Genomic DNA, 12,630 nt, shown 5'->3' on the forward strand with positions numbered 1-12,630 from the left:
GTTTTTCTCTTTCATGCATCATCTAAGGATGTAAATCGTTAATGCACACTAAATAATTTACTTTAACAGCAACAAGCAAAAATTTCACAGGTTTTAGGTTAATGCTAGGTTCTAATAATTAGCAGGAGCTCTATTCTGACCAGTGTTAGCAGAACGAAGCAAAGCACACAGGTTTTTAGGCTAATGCTAGCCACTAAATGTTAGCCTAGGCTCCAACCTGACTTGTCTTAGCAGCAAATTGTGCTGATTTTTAGGCTGATGCTAGCTGCTAAATGTTTACTTCAGCTCTAATATTAACTGTGTTATTCGCAAGAATCTATTTACCCAGGTGTTAGGCTAATGGTACTTTCTAAAAAAAATTGATTCAGCTCTATTCTGACCATTGTTTGCAGTAAGGATCAAATTACACGGATTTTAGACTAATGCTAGCTCTACATGTTAGCTAGAGCACTAATCACACAAAGACTTTTGTCAGAACATTACACAGCTTGCTAGCAAATCCTAGCTATTACATGTTACCTAATTCTAATCAGCTTATAGCAACAAGCAGAGACTGACACACGTTTTAGGCTAATGCTAGCGTTTAAATGTTAGCTTACACTCCAACATGACCTGCATTAGCAGCAACCAGTCAATAACATGGGTTTTAGGCTAATATGATAATAGCTACTAAATGCTAGCTAGAGCTTTAATATTTCCTGTGTTATTAACGAGGCGCAAATTACACAGGTTGTAATTCCAACTTCTGCATGTTAGCTAGAGCTCTGACTTGTGTTAGCAAAAAGCAGAAAATAACACAGGTGTTAGGCACATGCTAGCTTCTACATGTCATTTAGTTCTCTGATCTGACCTAAGTTATCAGCGAGCAGTCTGTATAAAGTACAATACAGGTGTTGACCAGGTGTAGCCCTTCTCAGCCAGTGATAAAAATGCACATAATCAGTGTGCATATGCTGTGAATAACACAACTTTAGAAAAATTTGTAACATTGTCAGATTTGTCTGTGATTATGCAGCATTTGGATGTTTTTTTTCAGTTAATGTGACTAGAGTTATTTTGAATTTTTCTTAATATCAGTAATATTCAAGACCAACGATAAAGTACATATAATACAATTCACATGTGCCATTTAGTCCCAAGAATAATAATTACTGATTACATTGTAAACTTTTCACGCTGAGCTTGTAATTTTCAAGCAGGATGGTCCATATTGCCTCTCAATCATGACCATGTTTAAGGAAATGTCACCCAGTGAAACATAAAACATGTAATTTTTTGTATTTAAAGATTTTAAACTAACATAGAACCACTTCTTAAACCCGTGCAGATGTAAGATCTCCAACATTAAGTGTTAAAAAGCGAAGCAGACAGTCAGATAGTCCTCATTTGGTCCTGCTCTGAACAGCTGAGCATCATATCGAATTCTCCTCCACATAACTCCGCCTGTGCTCAGTCGAAGGTGGCCGATATCTGATTTTCTCAACCTAAGACTGCCGCCTTGTATGAAAATGAGACACATTACCGGTCCATTAATTGATCTGGGTGCTGCTTTGAAATGTGGACCTTCCTGAGAATCAGGAATTAGGGCCGACTCCGGGGCCAATTAGGTGAGTCTTTGCCATGTCTCCAGCGGCTCCTCCGATGCATCTCAATCAATTTGGGCGATGTGCAGGTGAAATGCCAGACGGAGTCGCCGGTCGCTGCCATGAATGCTAAAGGCGGGTCGGGCGCTAATAATATTCATGTCCAAATCATGCCATGCATACAGCACAGGGGGGCAGAGGCTAATAGTCTCTCATTGGCTGCCTTTTACCTTTCATGATCCTCTGGCTGCTGCTAAACATCATTGACTGATCAGGTTCTCTGCTCAGCATGTGTTACCACCTTTTACCTTCCCTTTTCATCTCTGCCAATAATAGAGGCAAGCACGCCTTTGAATAGCAGAGAAGAAGAAATGGTGAGGTAATTATCCCTCCGAGAGGATCCCCTTTTCTATATTCGCATTTTAATATGTAACACACATTGACTGACAGGATTTATCTTTGAAAACAGTTATGTAAGCGTTTATTAATTCATCTACAGGGTATCTTATTCCTTCTACATCCTGAACGTCCTCTACCAGGAGGTTAGAGGTCAGACGATAGCACATGCTAACACCATTTTATTTTCTGTGCAACTACGTTCTCAGAACAAACTGTGTGCAGTTAAAGGTCGGATGCTGTAAGTTTTAAATCTCCTTGGAACCCAGAGATCCAACAGAACAGGAGGTCAGGACGAATTCACAAACAACTTATCGTGAATATACAAAAAAAAGGGAAAAAAAGTTTATTTTTAAAGCTAGGGATGAAAAAATACACAAATTTTCCCATAATTATAATTCCTTTTTATAGTCTGAACCTTACATGAAATTATGTGTATTTTTTGGATTTTCCGTGTTTAACTAAGGATATATAAAAATAAATAAACACAAACAATAACATTACCATATGTATAGGTAAGGAAACAGAATTATATATATATAATGGTAAACGTTGTATATGGTACGCTGATGAAAACACATTAAACCAACATTTTTTTGTTGTGAAAACATCTGAAATTGCACAAGATATTATTCATTTAACATACAAATGTATGTAAAATTACAGAACCAAAACTACTTCTTGTGGTAATTGTCTAACTTTAGAATATATATTTACAGAATTAATCTTGACTGTAATGTTTCAACTATTAAAGAAGCTGTATTTGTGGAAATATGGTAAATTTCCTGAAATACTTGATTTGGCTTTTTATTTTAAAATATTTATTTTTCTATAATAATTATTATTTTTCTATAATAATAATACTATTTCCAATTAAAATAAATGTTATCTAATATTTTATTATAGCAGAATAAATGATAGTAATAATAATAAGTTTTTACTCAATTTCACCTCAATTTTTGTTCAATAAATGCTGAACAGGGTTGAGTTTTGTGCTTGAATCATAGCAAAATGTAAAAAAAAAAAAAGAATTAAAAAAATTTAACTGAGCAATACAAGCATAAAACTTAAAAATAGTAAATAGTAAAAGTCTTGGTGCAGCCTAAAAAAAAAAACATAAATAAATAATAATAAAAAAAACTCCCTGTAGAGAAAATGGCTTCTCCATGTCGCCTACATTCACACTAATTATGGCTGCCTGTCTGTCATATTTCAGCCGTATAATCCCCGGGAGCTGACTGGCTGACCATGTGCGCTGTTCAGATGTGTCCTGCCACTCTAAACCCCGTTGTAATCCCGCGTTCAACCAGCGTGAGCCTTAATTGAAATAATCCCTGCCGATGAGCGGGGCGGCGCTGCTCAGACCTGCAGCCAGAGCCAGTTTCATGATGGGTCCAGTTTAACCCACTGTGTGACTCTGACCTTTCCCTCGCTGCTCGCTGGGACCATCTGAACCCGGCCCAGTAAGGACATCTGGTCGGATACTGGGGAGGTCGTTTGATCCGCCTGGCTGCTCCCAGAGGCCTTTCAGACCCTCTCAGACTTACAGTACAACACCGAGTGCTGCTGGAGGGCCGCATGACAGCAGCACAGCTTTCTATTAGCAAGAAGGGGGGGAGGAAAGCAGCTTTTTTTGGCATTTCACATTTTTGAGACTTGGATTGAGTCAGTGCGTGAAAAACAAATGTTTGTGATGAGCTTTTTACACCATTTTAACAGAAAACATTCTGATATAACCAAATAAACCTGCCTCCATGTTTTCAATCATGATTTTTTTAAGAAAAAATGTTAATTTTCACATCCGTTTTTATTTTTTTATTATATCCATAGATGTCATTATAGTATGCAGACAAAGTAAATACACCCCCATGCACTATCACATAAAAGTCAAACTATCGAAAATTGCATCACAGAGTTGAACTGGAGAGCCGGTTTTCTTATTGGCAGTCAGAAACAAATATTTTAGACACTATATTGAAAATAAACCAGGAACTGAGTGCAACAAAAGTGAATTGAGGACAGCTGTGATTACCAGTTTGACTAACTGTGTGAACATGGTTATGAAAAGAGCTACAAACAGCAGAACTTGCTCAGTTTTGGGCCAATAGGCTGCGTCTGTCCAAACATCATGGCTGCACATGGAAAAGAATAGTCAGGTGAATTTAAAAATCTGATTGTGTCAATGCATGAAGATGGTGAAGAACACAGGATCAGAAATAAACAAATAAAAATCAGTGAAAACGCAGTCAAAGCAGTGGTCAGGAGGCATGGAAGGAGCCATAGTACCACCACTCAGGGTTGCAGTGGTCGTCTTCCTACAATGACTCCACGGACAGTGAACTGCTTTGTGTTTCAGTGTTTCAGACTTGTTCCAGAGTTTATCAGTGGAAATCAGAGTTTCTGTAACAGCTGAGTCGGTGTGAAAGACGCTTCAGAACGTTCACCTGGATAGACTTAGTCCACGAACAACATCCTTTCCTGGTCTCTGGCACAAAACTTCAAACAGAATCATTGCTGATATGTTTCAGGCATGATGATGTCAGAAGGACATGTTTTGGTCAGATAAGATAAATTAGTTGGGCTCAGGTGGAGTCCAGCATGTTTGGTGTGAACCTGTTTACCATAGTGAATGCATAGTCCTGACAGTGAAGAACAGAGGTGGGGGTGTGACGATGCGGGGCTGCAGGAGTGTGAAAGGTGTTGGGAAGGTGACATTTATGGATGAATGCCTGTGGATAAACAAAAATACTTGCTGAGAAGATGACTTTAAGTCAGCAAAATAGGAATATTCTGGCAAAATAATGATCTAAAGAAAAAGAAAAATGAGTGAAAACTATAACCTGGCCATATATGTCGTCAGATTAGATTCAATCGAACACATTTCGGGGATTTTAAAGAGGAAAGTAGAGCAACACAACCCTCAGCAAAGAGCATTATAAGAAGCCTGTACTTTTAATATAGTAAATCTAAATAGTTAATTTGTAATCTAAAATAAAATCAAATACTGTACGGTTCAACTGAAAAGTAATTGGATTACTGTGAGGTGATACAATTTACAATCATTTAATATTTCAGTGATATGGCACATGCATTGTTGTATATATATATTTTTTCCCATCTGTCTGGCACATGCATGTGGATGGGCCTTGCATTTCTGTATTAGCATGAGATTTAGCAACATGTGCTTAAAATGTGCATCAGCATGTGATGCCTCATCAGAATCACCAGTATTCATATTAAAACAAGTAAACTCAACATTTTTTAGTGTTCCTACCAGGCTTTTGTGTGTAAATATAACTAGCACGGGAGCTAATAGCAAGATGAAACTCTGATTAGCCAGAATTTTTTCTACCTTACCTTGATAGGTTGTACAATTCAATTCACATTTGTTGCTTCAGTCGAGTGGGGTAACAAAAAACAATAAAAGAAATAGATTCCAAGCATAATTAGCACAAAATGCATGTGTAAAAACGTAGAAATCCCTTAATCTCCAGTTTAATTCTGCACTAAAAACACTCCTGTCTTGCTTTAAACTCCAAAAAAAACATCCTGTAACTGAATGTTTTAAACAGAGACCGGAGCAATAATCTCCATGATGCTAAGCTAAGTGAAACCTACACATTATCTGTTGTTTTTTTTAAAGATATTTAAACACGACTGACTGTGTTTAAACAGTTTATAATGCATCACCTCTGAATTATTGTCCGCCGTGCAGCGTTCTTCTGCTAATGAATGTGCTCCTCTGTCTGTAGTTATTTTCCGTGTCTGAATGGGTTTGTCTCTGCCTCTTTTCGCTGCCACTGTATCTAAAACAGTGCATTAACATCTGCAGCCCATTTAGTGCTGCTGACACCAGGCTAATAACAGTGTGTGTGTTAGTGTGTGTGTTAGCGTAGCAGCAGCCAACAAGCACAGCTGAAAGGTGTCATCGAGGCTCCTACGCCTCCTCTAACAGTTACTGATTCAGGGGGTGCTTGTTGGGGTTTTTTTAACCTCTTTTTTCCTGTTTTCTCTTGCCGCTGGCTTTAAAGGGACGTCGCCGCATGTGTTGGAAATCCAGTTTCCACTTCATCTTGATACCTGAGGGACGGATCTGCAGGTGAGGCGTGCGGCGGTCAGGCCAAAGCGAAGGAGAAACGAAAAATCCTCCCGCACCCCTTGCTCGTCCCTCCATCTCCACATTGTTATTTGTCCATTTCAAATTATTGATCTTTTACAAATATTTTTCAAGGTATCTTAATTACTCGCAAAAGAAGCGGCGCCTTGGCCGGCGGACAACACAAATAAGTTAATTTGCATTTCTGTGTTGTGAGTGTTTTGGCAGGCGCCGCGCCGGTCCAGATTGTAACCCCTATTTCTGCCTCCAAAAACCTGCCTTGGAGGAGCGTCCACGGAGGGATTAGGGATTTAGTGGGGAAGGTAAGTGTGACTACAAGCTTTGGCTCGCCATCTGCTCCCCAGCAGAGTTGAGGCCAACCTGTGCAGCCTGCAGCAAAGACCTGGGCACTGTGCTAACTCTGGCTCGAGCCAACCTGGCGCCCGCGGCCCCAATCACCAACAGTCTGCTGATTAGTTGTAAGAAGCACTCCATATGTAGCAAAGTTTTTTTTTCTTCCTCCTCCTCTCTTTCTGTCTGTCTCCTTCCCTTCCTTCCTCTCCTCCTTATGTATTCTCTCATTAAATAAATATGGATGTATGGAATCTCTCTTTTTTTTTTAAATCGCCTTCGGTTGTCTGGCAAAACAACTCCCTCTCACCTCTGACAGAATACCAAGCCAGGGAAGAGAAAAAGAAGATGAAGAAGCACAAATCCTGGCTGTCCTCCTCCTCTTCTTCTTCTTCTTCTTTTTCCTTCCCTCCCCGGCTCTCTTTTTGCCTGGCAGCGCCGGGAGACAGATGACAGGGGTTTGTGGCCGTCTGATCACCCCTGGGTGGGTATTTTCTAATTTATTTAACGGCAGCTTATTAAAGAAAAAACAAGATGAAGAAGAAGAGGAGGAGGAAGGAGAATAAAGAACACAGGAGGAAGAAGGCAGGTCTCTCGCCCCGGCGGCCAGCGGAGTGAACCCAGCCAAAGAAGAACCAACGAAGAAGAAGAGGAAGAGGAGGAGGAGGATGCAGCGACTCCCTTGGTGGAGATACCCGAGAAGATCAAACGACACCGGAGGAGTCACAGGGAAAGAAAAGGAGGGAAAAAACACCAGAAACATAATGCTCATTATTAAATTGCAGCCATTGCCGTTGCCAGGAACCTATTTCTCAGTATTAATTATTCATATTTTATTTCAGTAATCCAATACTCAGGTGAGAGCAGCGGCCTGTGATAGAACATGTAATTTTGAAGCTTAATGGCAGCGGGGCGGCCCGAGCGCTGGGATTAGAAACAGAGTATAAATCACTAATGGCTGCGTGGACGTACGGCGGCTTGAATCCGTCTTGCTTTGTGTTTACTTGTGTTTTATTGCAGGGAGATGCTCCGAGGGAAACACTTGGCCACGACCTTTCTCCTGAACCCGCGACGAAGGGGAGGGGAGACAAATAAAAAATCGTGCTTTCCAAGGCAAAATAAGACAGCGTAATTTCCTGATTTGTCTAAACAAAGAGTCCATCAGCATCCTGCTCGCTCTCTTTCTTCCTTTCTTTCTGTCTGGTTTGAATATACAGAAAGCGAGCAGAGGAGGAGGTCTGACATATTTGCAAATGCACACATGGCCTGATTCATACAAATTATGTTTTTCAAGCGGAATAGCACCATCACTTACTTCTGATCCGATTAGCCGGATCCTGTTCCCCTCCTCAAATTCATCTTCTCGCCGAAAACACTTCATGATAATAACAGTTTATGGAGTTGCAGGAATTTGGGGAAGCTTATAAACATACAGTGTTTTTGTCAGCTAACTGTAAAGGCCCGAGGCTGTGCTTTCTTTTTTTTTTTTTTTTTTAATTTTACGCTCTCACATAAATGTCTCTGTCATCTGGTTTACCATCGCTCTCAGACTTACCATCCATATTCTCTGCTCTGCCAATAATACACCAGCGTTGTCCAAAGTCAGACAGATAAAGTGTCAAAAAAGTCATTTGTTTAAAGAAGAAGTAATCATTTTTGTGATGAGAAGGGCTGACAGCACTCCCAGCAGCTAGTTAGCTTAGCTTAGCATAAAGTCTGGAAACATGGAGAAACAGCTAGCTTCACTTTGTTTAAAGGCACGAATAATGAAAGTTGTGGTTTTATATGTTGGAGTTTTATGTATTTTTTTTCTTGTTTGCGTTAAACATCGGATGTATTGTTAATTTGTGGTTTCTGAAGGCCCTCGTAGGTGAATTTTTGTCACTTTTGCTGTAGAGTTTCAGCGCACATTGAGTACGATTGTAACTGCTATGAAAATCAGCACATTTAAGTCTACTGGAAACTGGTTGGTTGAGTTTTTCAGGAACTTGTTGATCATGTACAGTAAAATAAAGCATAGAAATGGACGGATGGGTTAAGTGAGGCATCGACAGTAATGCAGACGTTGAACTGGACCATCATGGTGAATGCAGAGCTCTTTATTCCAACCTGGCTGGTGACCTCTTGTGTTGCAGATTAAATGGTTTGAAATGTGTTTGAAGTTAAGATGTTGCTCTTTTGCCTTGCTGAGGTGGTTCAGCATCTGTTAAGGATGTGTCACGGATGTCCTCCTGTTAGGAGTTACAGTCAGTTCCACAAACATTTGGACATTGACACCATTTTCAGCATTTGGGCTCTGTGCACCACCACATAGATTCGAAATTAAACAACCAAGATGTACTTTAAGTGCAGATTTTCAGCTTTATTAGAAGGTATTTACGTCCAAATCAGGTCAATGGTAAAGGAATTATAACCCTTTTTATATGTGCCTTCCACCTTTTTAAGGGACCAGAAATAGTTGGACAAACTAATAATCATAAATCAAATTGTCACTTTTAATATTTGGTTGAAAATCCTTTGCAGTCAATGACAACCTTCAATCTGGAACCCATAGACATGACTAGATGATAGATTATGCATTTCCCCTACAGTTTAGCCTTCAGCAAGTGAAATGGGTTTGAAACTTGTTAGTGTCCAAACATTTATTAGCCTGGCGGTATATTGAGAACTGCATAGGTGGCATATCTCATCTGACCCAGGAACATGCCCGAAGAGTAACTGGAAAGTGTTGCAGAGGAGAAGAAAGTGTAGAATTTCCTGGTTAGCCGCCTGTTAATGCAGCCCAAAATCAGATAATCAAGAAAATGGAAGAATGGTTGCCATTAATCATATTTGCCTGTATTTTTTTTTTTTTTTGTCTGATTTGAATACAGTACAGCAGGTTGCAGACTTTTACAGTTTGGGTGTTTTTACAGTCAACATGTAAAGTCTTTTTTTAACATGATTTTATTAGATGGTATCTGTAATTAAACAAAACAGTGAACCATTTTTCAATCCTTAATATGCCTTTTCCTTTCAAATGAAATCAAATAGAGGAATGGCATGGCTCAGTGGGTGGAGTGGCCGTCTTGAAACTGGAAGGTTGCCGGTTTGATCCTCGGCCCATTGAGCTTATGTCGAGGTGTCCCTGAGCAAGACACCAAACCCCTAATTGCTCCTGGTGGGTCATGGTTAGTGCCTTGCATGGCAGCTTCCGCCATCAGTGTGTGAATGGGTGAATGTGATGTATCATGTAAAGCGCTTTGGATAAAAGTGCTACATAAATACTACTATTTAAATATTTGTAAAATAATATTTTGCAGGTTTAAATGCAGGTAAAACACTGCAATTTCAAGATCAAATATTGTAAATAAAATAAATAAATTTTGGAAAATTGGGAATTTTGATAGTCCCTTTACAAAAAACATTTAAAAAATCTGATCTTCTAAATGGATTTTTTTTTTTCATTTTTTGGGGGAAATTATTTTCGGGGTTACTACTTTTCTTTAGTGATTTACATTGTTTCTCTTTTTCTCTCTGTTTTTTTCTCTTATTTAAATTCAGTAAAACACTGTAATTTAAACGTAAAGCACTGTAAAAGAATCAGTTAGCATTTTTTTTATTTTTTGATGTAGACATTCTTTTTGGTTTTTGTCATTTTTGGGGTAAACATCGTTTGTTCTGTATTACAACAATAAATTGGTTGCAAAAGATTGTTTTTTTTTGTTTTTGTTTTTTTGCAGTGAAAGTATCAGTCAAGACTGTCAGACTAGTAGGAGGTCCAGAACAGGCAAAGGAAGGGGAGTTTTTTTTTTTTTTTTTAGAAAGATAAGAAAAAACATGTTTCTGAAATCTGATTTACTTCGTAGATGGCTGCAAACACCCGCACTCGTGGTGAATGTAGACTTTCAATAAACCTCCAGTAAAACTTCAAAACGTGGTCCGGATTCCTGACAGGTGAACAGTGTTTAGCCTCACAAGAAAAAAGCCAATTAGGTCAGAGAATATGCACACATCTTGCATGCTCTCTGGTCTCCCGCAATTTGGGCTAAAAAAAAAAAGTAAAGGTCAGCCACGTTAGTCAGATTGCGCTCGACAAATTCTAAAAAGGCTCGCTGGTCACGCTGAATGTATTCCCTGCAACATAATTAGCCCCTCAATTCCCCGTCGTGCCAGGCTACCGGGTGTCTCCAAAAGCCCCACCCCTTCCCCCAAAATGTCTTTCACCTCTGCTTGCTCTGCAGCGATGCCCCTCTCCTCTCTGCCTCCTTCCTCTCGCCACCCTGTCACACATTGTTGCTGCACTAAACTTGCTGCAGATGCGGTCGGCTGATGCATAAATTAGTCATCAACATTAGCATTAGCCGGCGCGTGGCACCCGGTGCCAACTGCTCTCCGAACGGCCATAAAAGGTCATGTTTTGATGACTGAATGCCACACAGGCACCTTGGCTCCCCGGAGGAGGGTTCCCCAGGTGCACGTGAAAGGTTAAAAATTACCTTCCCGCCGCCGCCTGTCTGTGGCGAAGGAAATAATTAGGGGGTTTTTAGGGAGCGGCAGAATGCCTCGCTGTCAGATGACAGAGCGTTACCTAATGGTCGTATCTGGGGAAGAGTCAAGCGGCCTGTCATTCTCTTGACAGGACAAATGAGCATAATGGTGGCAGGGAAATGGGCGCCTGTTCCCCCCTTTTTTTTCTCTTTTTTCCCAACCAGGGAGGGAGGAAGGGAGGGAGGTAAAATGGCAGCGCCTGAGCAGAATAACACGAGGACGTTAACCTTTTACATAAATCTGTTAACACGTGTACGAGTGCTGTAAAAGTGAGGCTTGATGCTCGGCGGCTGCAAGGTGGGACCAGACATTTGTTTTCACTTTTTTTTTCTTTCCTGCTGCTCGAATTTGTTGGTTTACAGTTTGATTTTATTGCTGCACCAAACAGGACTTCTGTCATGTAAACTTACAGCTGTCCCAGAGCTGCAGATGAAGTTAAAAAGCACAACAGCATGAGGATAACATAACATTGATGGGACATGTTATTTTGAGGGCCAGGCATCTGATTTTTAGTATTCTGGTGAATTTAATGCACCAATTTGTGCCTTTTCTGCATGCATGTGGTGTTATATTTGCTCTTATTATGACTGGGAGGGGAAATGCGTCTGCTCTAAATATTGAGGGCTTAGGTTCCAACAGATGATGCAGAATTCATTTGTTTTAAAACCAAAAATGGGGAAAAAAAACTTTCAGTTGTTACACTCAAAATGTCCAACACCATCCTTTTTTGTGTTTAGGCAGTTGTAGAAGTTGAAATGGAATTTAGTTGGCTTTTTTGTGCATCATTTTTAAATGAAATAAACCAAATGGAATCGTGTGGTTGGTTGTTTTTTTGTTTTCAAGTTCAAAAAATGTTTTATTTTGTCGAAATGTCTGGATCACAGGAACAACTTTGCCATTTTCTCTGCATATGGAGAGATTTTGCACATTTGAATTCATATAAATCTGTACAACTGTCCACCTGACTGAATAACAGTAAATTATCTAATTATGGAGTTTCCACACAGCTCTGTATTCATATACAAATCAACCGAAACCCCATTAACTTGGATGAGAGCCTTTCATAAAAGTCCTCCTCCTGTTTCGTTCTAGTTTAGAAAAATTTAATTCATGTATGTTGAACAATTCACAAAGAAAGTGTGTAAATGTATATTTACAGAGGAAGCATGTTTAGCTAGCTAGCTTAATGCATATTATCTGGATAGAGAAAACACATCCTGCAGCAAAATATTTCACCAAAATGACCTCCTGTCTTAGCTCTCGGCATGTTTCATTGTTTCTGTTTTAGTGGCAATAGTCTTTCATGCACTTATTGTCCGAACTAAATGGTTAAAAAAAAAAAAACGATGCGATGATGTTTCTGGGCATTCTTAGTGAAATAAATTTTGTTGTGTTAAACACCACAGAGCATAGACTGAATACTACAGGGAATTTAATCAAACTATTGTAATTTCAAGAGCTTTAATTGTTGTTTTTCCTCACCTAATGTCATGTTTGTTAGGTTACCAATGCAGTTGAAGAAAGGCACCACTGGGATTCGAACCCAGGATCTCCTGTTTATTAAACAGGCACTTAGCCAACTAAGCCACGGCGCCACTGTATTCCACCTTAATGGTACGTATCACGCCCTCTCTAACTCTCCAGTTTGTTTAATTTTCAAGAACATTTTAACAC

The 12,630-nt window shown here is 39.6% G+C and overlaps 1 long non-coding RNA gene across 10 annotated transcripts in view; it reads left to right on the forward strand.

The window, feature by feature from the left end:
- The window catches only part of LOC110967283 (uncharacterized), a 340,473-nt gene that overhangs the window by 254,185 nt on the left and 73,658 nt on the right, over positions 1-12,630 (forward strand). For 4 of the 10 annotated variants that reach the window (XR_007938883.1, XR_007938876.1, XR_007938879.1 and 1 more), the window contains one exon: positions 6,011-12,570. This is a non-coding gene — a long non-coding RNA (uncharacterized LOC110967283). The remainder of the gene's footprint in view (positions 1-6,010; positions 12,571-12,630) is intronic. The other 6 variants (XR_007938884.1, XR_007938881.1, XR_007938882.1 and 3 more) reach the window with 6 other exon arrangements.

The sequence above is a fragment of the Acanthochromis polyacanthus genome, chromosome 22 (assembly GCF_021347895.1).
Source record: "Acanthochromis polyacanthus isolate Apoly-LR-REF ecotype Palm Island chromosome 22, KAUST_Apoly_ChrSc, whole genome shotgun sequence".
NCBI classification, from domain to species: domain Eukaryota; kingdom Metazoa; phylum Chordata; class Actinopteri; family Pomacentridae; genus Acanthochromis; species Acanthochromis polyacanthus.